The sequence below is a fragment of the Gymnodraco acuticeps genome, unplaced genomic scaffold (genome assembly GCF_902827175.1).
Source record: "Gymnodraco acuticeps unplaced genomic scaffold, fGymAcu1.1, whole genome shotgun sequence".
NCBI lineage: Eukaryota > Metazoa > Chordata > Actinopteri > Perciformes > Bathydraconidae > Gymnodraco > Gymnodraco acuticeps.
The window spans coordinates 729,470-738,686 of NW_022991022.1; positions in this window are offsets into that span (position 1 = coordinate 729,470).

Here is a 9,217-nt window from a genome sequence, read left to right on the forward strand (position 1 = left end):
ATACCTTTTTTCCGACACAGACGGCGGGTACTAACATTCAAAAACACACACCTATCTCCCGCAGGTATTTCGGAGGAAGATCCTCACGTTGGCGGTTACTAATTACAAACACACTCCTATCCGACACAGATGGCGGGTACTAACATCCACAAACACATACCTATCTCCCGCAGGTATTTCGGAGAAAGATCCTCACGATGGCGGTTACTAATCACAAACACATCTCCCATCAAATCATTTTACTTAGCATTCCAACCAAGAAATTCACTCAGCATTCAAAGAAATTCACTCAGCATTTCAATCAACAAATTCAAGAGATATTTACCAAGTTTGAGAGAACCTTACCGAGAGCTATTAACCCAGCTCTGAAGGACAGAGCCTACCGGGGGAGAGTATACCACGGGAAACCCCCCTCTCTCTCGCGCTCTCTCAAAAAACCAGTCTCTTTATGCTCAAAAAACCGCATCGAAACCCCCAAAAACAAACACCTCCTCTATTCCCAACCAACATATTCTATTGGCTATGGCCTAAGACACACCTTCCCATGTTTGTGTAGAAAACAGGACATGAACAGAAATATTCTATGGCTATGACATAGCCACCTTTTTGAGGCCTCAATGTATTTCTCCTTCAGTCAGGAGCCCCCCTCCCTGAACTGCTGTCAGAGGAGAGGGAAAAAACGGCCTACTCTCTTATCAGAGACACCCATAACTCTTATAGGCCTTACACTCAACTTAACAAACCACTTGGTTTTGTTTATACTGTAACTATAGAAAAACCTAAAATATGAAGCATTTTCATTGTGGGTTATACAAGAATATAATTGATTATATTTGATTATAACTAACTTTCGTTTTAAGTATTAAACATACTATGAAAACTCTCAACACCGTATAGGCCGTTGTTGTGAGTGTGGACGGTCGGAGCATATATAACGTTAGCTTAGCCAAGCTCCATTTAGAAAACACGCATTTTAAAAGGTTTTTTTTCGCCTGCCGTCTGTCTGCAGACTTGTCAAAGCATTAATTCATGGTTTTTATTAACCGGTATCAGTATGTTGTTTAGGGGTGTTGAAAATAATCGTTTCTACGATGCATTGCGATGCGGACGTGGACGATTCGGTATCGATGCAGTGACGGAAGATAATCGGTTATAGCGTAGTAACGTTGCTTCCTGATTTTTCGGCCGCGGCTTTACTACAACGTTTTTTTTTTCTGTCACTTTAATATCAAATCGGTCGGTGACGCAGAGATCAGGGAACAGACGTGACAGTGGCACATCAACACCAAACACGGAGCAGTCTGCTTTATCCACCAACACAAGAACACCAGTCCAGAACCAACAGCAGAAGGACCCGCTCTGAATCACTCAGTGTCGCTGCGGCACAGGGATTTATGTTTTTCAAAAAATAATCGCTTTACAATCATGTCAGGTTTTTGGTGGATTTAATTAAGTCTTGGATTGCAAAGTATGAATGTCCTCTAGCCATTTTCAGACGATATATACCTGTGTAAAGTTTGTGAAGGCAGGAGGAAAAAAGCTTCCGCGATCACCGTCTCCTCTCCGTTCCTCCAAACCCCGCCCCCTCCCTGAAAATAATGAGTGACAGGCTGATAGTGACCCGATAGAAACTTTATTATTCACTTAATCACTGAGATATAATGAAGCTAATTTAATCTCATACATTCATGGGATTTATGCAGCGGTAAAACAGAGAATGTAAGTGTGCACCCACATGCAGTATTTTTGTTTGTATATGCTATTGTAAATACTCCTGTTGTCTGCTGTGTTCAGACTCAAGTCATGTGTGTGATGCCACATTCAGGATATTCAGTGTCCTTTTTTTTTAACAGAAGACTGTTGCTAGAAGCTGCAGCTAGATTGCAGAAGCATTATTTTTTTGTTTTTGAGGATGGAACAACTTCACACACAGATATAGGGAGGCTAGACCTATACCATTCATTTTTTTTATTTTATAAATTAATGTCAAGACATTTATGTTATTGATTTCTGAAGCACTTTCTAAATAATAAAAAGAGAGTTCATATGTATTTACTGCATGTATGCATTGATGAAAAATAAGCCATGTGCAGTAATATAGAAAATTGAGGATGCAACGCATTGGTATGAATCGTGATGCATCGGGATATCGAATCGAATCGTTGACAGGATAATCGTAATCGAATCGTGAGACCAGTGAAGATGCACAGCCCTAATGTTGTTACTTCGGCATCATTTTGAAACGTGTATTACAATTAAATCACTGTCAAATATGTTCATCTTGTTGTAGTTGTAGCCCCCTTGCCAGCGATTCTCTCTCTAGTTTAGCATATTCAGCCCGACTCAGCCTGGTTGTTCCTGGCCCTCGAACCACGATTTTATGGGGCCAGAAAAACTGTGAATTAGGACCCGCTAGCCGGTACTAGGCCAAGTGGAAACGCAACCAAAAACGGGCCCCGCACGGCTCTGCATGCTTAAAGCGAGCTACCCGCTGCAGTGGAAACGCGCCATTAGTGTCTTAATGCAAATGTTTTGCAAAGTGATGCTAGACCAAAAACGTGCTGTTGGGTAGTGTGCTCTCTGCAGGACGGTGTCTATACTCAAATATTGTTTATGAGATGAGAGCTTCATTCAATTGTTGTTGTCTAAAAAACAACACCAACAGTGTGATACGCCTTCTTTCCAGCAGATGGCATACATGTTACATCCTCCAGTTCAACTGTCATCCACATATTAATGATTCAAAACAACAATGTGTAAGATATGGCTAGTAATTGACCATTTCAACAGAATGTGAAGAGGTTACAGTCTTGAGGCCATGTCCAATATGTTTGTTTTGTTTGATTAAATCTACTGAAATGAGCATTCATCCATCCATCCATCCATCCATCCATCCTCTCCCGCTTATCCGTGGTCGGGTCGCGGGGGTAGCAGTTCCAGCAGAGAGCCCCAAACGTTCTATTCCCTGGCGACATCAACCAGCTCTGACTGGGGGATCCCAAGGCACTCCCAGGCCAGCGAAGAGATATAATCCCTCCACCTGGTCCTAGGTCTACCCCTTGGTCTCTTCCCAGCTGGACGTGCCTGGAATACCTCCCTAGGGAGTTGCCCAGGTGGCATCCTTACTAGGTGCCCGAACCCCCTCAACTGGCTCCTTTCGACGCAAAGGAGGAGCGGTTCAACTACGAGTCCCTCCCGGATGACTGAACTTCTCACCTTATCCCTAAGGGAGACACCAGCCACCCTGCGGAGAAAACCCATCTCGGCCGCTTGTATCCGCGATCTCGTTCTGTCAGTCATGAGCATTCAATGACTACATTATTCTTAATTACTGTCATTACATCATGGGTTTGCATTGCAATACTATAACGCATAAAACGTTAGTTCTTCCAAGTTGCAGGTGTTCATTGTTTAGAAGTCTGCTGCTTAGATCTCAGTGCTGCGTTTGACACTGTTGACCACAACATATTACTAGACCGACTGGAGAACTGGGTGGGACTTTCGGAAACAGTTCTAAATTGGTTTGAATCCTACTTAAAGGACATAAACAACTTTGTTTCTATAGGTAAATACACATCTGAGTTGACAAATATGACGTGGGGTTCCTCAAGGCTCCATCTTGGGGCCTCTTCTCTTTAACATCTACATGCTACCACTGGCTCAGATAATGAAGAACAACAAAATAAGTTACCATAGCTATGCAGATGACACACAAATATATAACAATTTCACCAGGAGACTATGCTCCAATTCAAACACTGAGTAAGTGCATTGAACAAATCAATGACTGGATGTGTCAGAACTTTCTCCAATTAAACCAGGGGTGGGGAACCTCCAGCCCCCGGGCCGTATACGGCCCGCGAGACCATTTGGTGTGGCCCTCGAGGTAATTTATAAACACACGCAAAAAAGAAAAAAATTAAAGAAATCTAGACCGCAAAATAATTAAACAAGTGAGTGCCTGTTTTTCCTGGCCACGGTCAGGGTCCTTGAACACAACACAAGCCCAACGTGTCATCACGTGGTATATGTCTCGTCCATGGTCTCGTCTGACGGGTGTAGTTCTGACAGGGAGCACCAGAACGCAGCTCCGCTCCGTCTCTTCCAAAAATTGCAGTACCCATAAGGAGCCGTACACATGCTGCAGTTTTTGCGTGGCTGTGTCTTAGTTGTAAGCCCAGTGGCGATCTGTCATACTGATCATACAGTCAATAACTTTGTTGTTATTAGCATCTGGTTAGCTAGCTATATTAACGAATATAAGAAGCTTTTACTACAACCAGTGAGGTAAAGGCACATCTTTATATGATCATTATAGTTATAAAAAATAAGAGAATAAAGTAAACAGGTATAAAATACTATATGACAGTAAAAACAAGTTGTTATTAATAAACAAGAATACAGTTTGAAAGGGGAGTGATTTGTAAAATATCCATAAAGAAAAAGAAAATCTGCTTACAGTTCTGTTTCATATGGGTGTTGAGAGATGTATCCATAGATCTACTAATGTTGCTCTCAAAGTGCACCAGATTGATGCTTTTAACTTCAACATTTAAAAAATAAATCTTCCCGGGGGAGCATGCCCCCCGGACCCCCCTAGAGGAGGTTAGGTCCCCCCCACTTAAATCATGTTCACATGGTAAAGAGGTCTAAATACATTTGCACACATCTTGTGTCCACATCTTTCTGTTTGGGTGGTCATGCCACAACTCTGCACGTGCATGTATTTGTGAGTAATAGCAAGATATCTGGATTAAGAGGTTGCTTTTTCTTTGCACAGCATGAAAGAAAGGTGAAATGAGTGGGCTGTGATTTTAGTATTTTTAAGCAGAGGTCAATAATTTGTACGGCCCTCGGAGGATGTTGAAAACATTGAAATGGCCCTTGAGAGGAAAAAGGTTCCCCACCCCTGAATTAAACAAAGATAACACTGAGGTAATGGTTTTTGGAGCCAAGGCAGAACGTAAAAAGTTAGCGCTGAGCTTCAGTCTTCAATGTTCAAAACAACAGATAAAGCCAGAAATTAGGTGTAGTCATGGACTCTGACCTGAGTTTCAACAGTCACATTAAAACAGTTACTAAATCAGCCTACTATCACCTAAAGAATATATCTAGGATTAAAAGACTAATGTCACAGCAGGATTTGGAAAAACTTGTCCATACTTTTATCTTCAGTAGACTGGACTACTGCAATGGTGTCTTCACAGGTATCACTAAAAAATATATTAGAAAGTTGCAGCTGATTCAGAACACCGCTGCTCGAGTCCTCACTAACACTAAGAAAGTGGATCACATCACTCCTGTTCTGAAGTCTTTACACTGGCTTCCTGTGTGTCAAAGAATAGATTTAAAAAATACTGCTGCTGGTTTATAAAGCTTTGAATGGTTTAGGCCCAAAATACATTTCTGACCTCCTGCTAAATTATGAACCATCCAGATCTCTCAGGTCTTCAGGGACTGGTCAGCTTTCTGTCCCCAGAGTCAGAACTAAACATGGTAAAGCAGCGTTCAGTTATTATGCTCCAAATATCTGGAACAAACTCCCAGAAACCTGCAGGTCCGCTGCAACTCTGACTACTTTTAAATCCAGGCTGAAGACTTTTCTTTTTGTCGCTGCTTTTAATTGAACTATTCATATCTTAGACTGCACTGTAACTTTTATCCATGTATTTTTTCTTTTAATGTTTCTTTAATTAGCTTTTCTTTTTAATGACTGATTTTAAAGGCCATTTTCTTAATGTCTTTCATTTTTGTAAAGCACTTTGAATTTGAGTATGGGGTGAGGGGGTCTCTACTCAGGGCCATCCAATCTCTGTACTCCCAAAGCGAGAGCTGTGTCCGGGTCCTCGGCAGTAAGTCGGACCCATTTCCGGTGAGGGTTGGCCTCCGCCAGGGCTGCGCTTTGTCACCAATCCTGTTTGTAATATACATGGATCGGATTTCGAGGCGTAGTCATGGGGGAGGGGGTCTGCAGTTCGGTGGACAAAGGATTGCACCACTGCTTTTTGCAGATGATGTGGTTCTAATGGCTTCATCGGTCTGCGACCTTCAGCACTCACTGGATCGGTTCGCAACCGAGTGTGAAGCGGCTGGGATGAGGAGCAGCACCTCCAAATCTGAGGCCATGGTTCTCAGCAGGAAACCGATGGATTGTGCACTCCAAGTAGGGAATGAGTCATTACCCCAAGTGAAGGAGTTCAAGTATCTCGGGGTCTTGTTCTCGAGTGAGGGAACAATGGAGTGTGAGATGGGTCGGAGCAGCGGGAGCGGTACTGCAGTCGCTTTACCGCACCGTTGTGACGAAAAGGGAGCTGAGCCAGAAGGCAAAGCTCTCTGTCTACCGGGCCATTTTTGTTCCTACCCTCACCTATGGTCATGAAGGATGGGTCATGACCGAAAGAACGAGATCGCGGATACAAGCGGCCGAGATGGGTTTTCTCCGCAGGGTGGCTGGTGTCTCCCTTAGGGATAAGGTGAGAAGTCCGGTCATCAGGGAGGGACTCGGAGTTGAGCCGCTCCTCCTTCGCGTCGAAAGGAGCCAGTTGAGGTGGTTCGGGCACCTAGTTAGGATGCCACCTGGGCGCCTCCCTAGGGAGGTGTTCCAGGCACGTCCAGCTGGGAAGAGACCAAGGGGTAGACCTAGGACCAGGTGGAGGGATTATATCTCTTCGCTGGCCTGGGAGCGCCTTGGGATCCCCCAGTCAGAGCTGGTTGATGTCGCCAGGGAAAATAAAGTTTGGGGCTCTCTGCTGGAACTGCTACCCCCGCGACCCGACCACGGATAAGCGGGAGAAGATGGATGGATGGATGGACTTTGAATTGCCTTGTGTTGAAAAGTGCTATATAAATAAACTTGCCTTGCCTTGCTGTGTTTCATCCAAGCTTCCACTTTGTGCTCCGATAATGCTGAAAGTATCTGTTGTATGCTTTACCTGCTCCAGTAACAAAAGTGTAATTCACTGGACAGAGACAAGAGATAGTGGATGGATCCAGAAAATAACCAGAAGATAGTCCGTATAGACCAGGGGTGCCCAACCTTTTTTGAACCGAGAGCTACTTTTAAAGTTGCCAGTCTGCCGAGATCTACCAGTTCAAATAGAGAGACGTAGCCATTACTGACCAGGTAAACTACCAGGTAAATACACACTTCTACTTGTATAAAACTGACCTTTGTACGATTAATACTCCATAAAATACTGCAGATCCTTTATCTTACCTGCTCTTTCTAATCTACACACATACAAGTATTTAACTGAAGTTACACAACAGTGTTGTTGATACAGAGTTGGAGTTTATTCACACGTCACATACTACAGTGGGTAATGTTTTTAAGAAACATTGAACAGTGCTGCCACATATGACACAGGAAAATAGAAAATACTCTGAACCCTTTCTTTGCCATTAAAATTAGGCCTACTAATCAGACAACTCAGATCTGAAGCTACACAGGAATCTGTTGCCAAAGTGCAATAAAAAAGACAAAATTAATAGAATCAAACCCTTTTTTTGTTGCATTTTAGTAGAGTATAAAAATAAATGCCTTTAAAATAGGATGCAAGCAACACTAGTTTCTTAACCTGAATTGATAATAGACTATAATCAATTTAAGTTTGCATTCTTATACCATTTTGTACAATAATTATAATGAATAAGTTCAAACAAACTAAAACTTACAGCTGATTAATAACGGTATCTAACTTGAGTTTTTATTATATCAAAAACCTGTTGAAATGCTACTGTTATTTTTACTGTCCCCCAAAAGCACGTCGGCACGATAAGATGCTCTGGTAGCAGCCTAGTGAAAATGGACTGCTGTGCATTTAGCTGTCCTTTCAGGCCCCTCCCCTTTTGGGAGCGTAGGGCAGAATTAGGAGGGAATTCCGTCTCGTAGCGTTTGTGCACTGTTTTGAAATGCCACTCCTAAATTACCCTTCTTCGATAAAGCCACGCTCGCATTGCAGATGAGACAGATGGACTTTGAATTGGAATAGATAAAAAAATAATCATCCTCCCACTCGGAGTGAAAATGATATATTTTGGGCTTTTTTGCTTCTGCCATAATTGCGGTCTTGTGTGTGTGCGGACTGTCACTCCTGTTGTTGACACGGACAACCTCAGCGAAATAGTGCCCACTGCTGACCAGCCACGCCCCGACACATGGGGTCTAGCCGGCCAATCACAAAGCTTTGATGCGTTCAAGTGCATTATTCTGGCACAGGAAGATTATGTTATAGGACATTAACGATAAAACAGAATATTGTTGTTCTATTTTTAGACACATCTCGCGATCGACTGGGAATCTCCCCGCGATCGACCGGTCGATCACGATCGACTGGTTGGGCACCCCTGGTATAGACAGAGCCTTCAGGTTCTGATAATGATCAGGGACAGAGCTAGAAAAAAACTCCAAAAACCTGAATAGAGCTAGAAGATAGCCAGTACAAAGCCAAGAAAGACCAAGAAGAAAGACAGGAAGGAGCCAAAAGAGGTTGTGTTTTTTAATATTCAAACTCTTCTCTTAAGATATTAGAACTCCCTATCTCAACATGTATCCTTTTATGTCAATTAAAAAACCCTTACATTTTTGCTGCCAATTATTGAGATTGTTTCACAGCTTTATTTTTTATTTTTTCTGGTATACATAGCAGGTTTTATTCATGGTTTATGAATATGATTTAGATGATTTCATTTTTTTAAATTTATTGTAGAGGCTACAGACACAAAACATGGACATTACAATAACAAAAAGAGACATTCCTATCAGACAAAAAAAAAACAGAAACAAAAATAATAAATTACAGTCAGTTGGTCACTTCAACATTTCATAAACAAAACAAAAAATAGGTTGACAGTCCAATATCATCAAAAGCATTTATTATTCCTTTTTATCCCACTTCACCTCAACACACCATTTATAGCTCTGTCGCTGACCATTATCAGAACCTGAAGGCTCTATACGGACTATCTTATGGTTCTTTTCGGGATCCATCCACTATCTCTCGTCTCTGTCCAGTGAATTACACTTTTGTTACTGGAGCAGGTAAAGCATACAACAGATACTTTCAGCATTATCGGAGCACAAAGTGGAAGCTTGGATGAAACACAGCAGACTTCTAAACAATGAACACCCGCAACTTGGAAGAACTAAAGTTGGGTTTTATGTGTTCTAATATTGCAATGCAAACCCATGATGTAATGACAGTAATTAAGAATAATT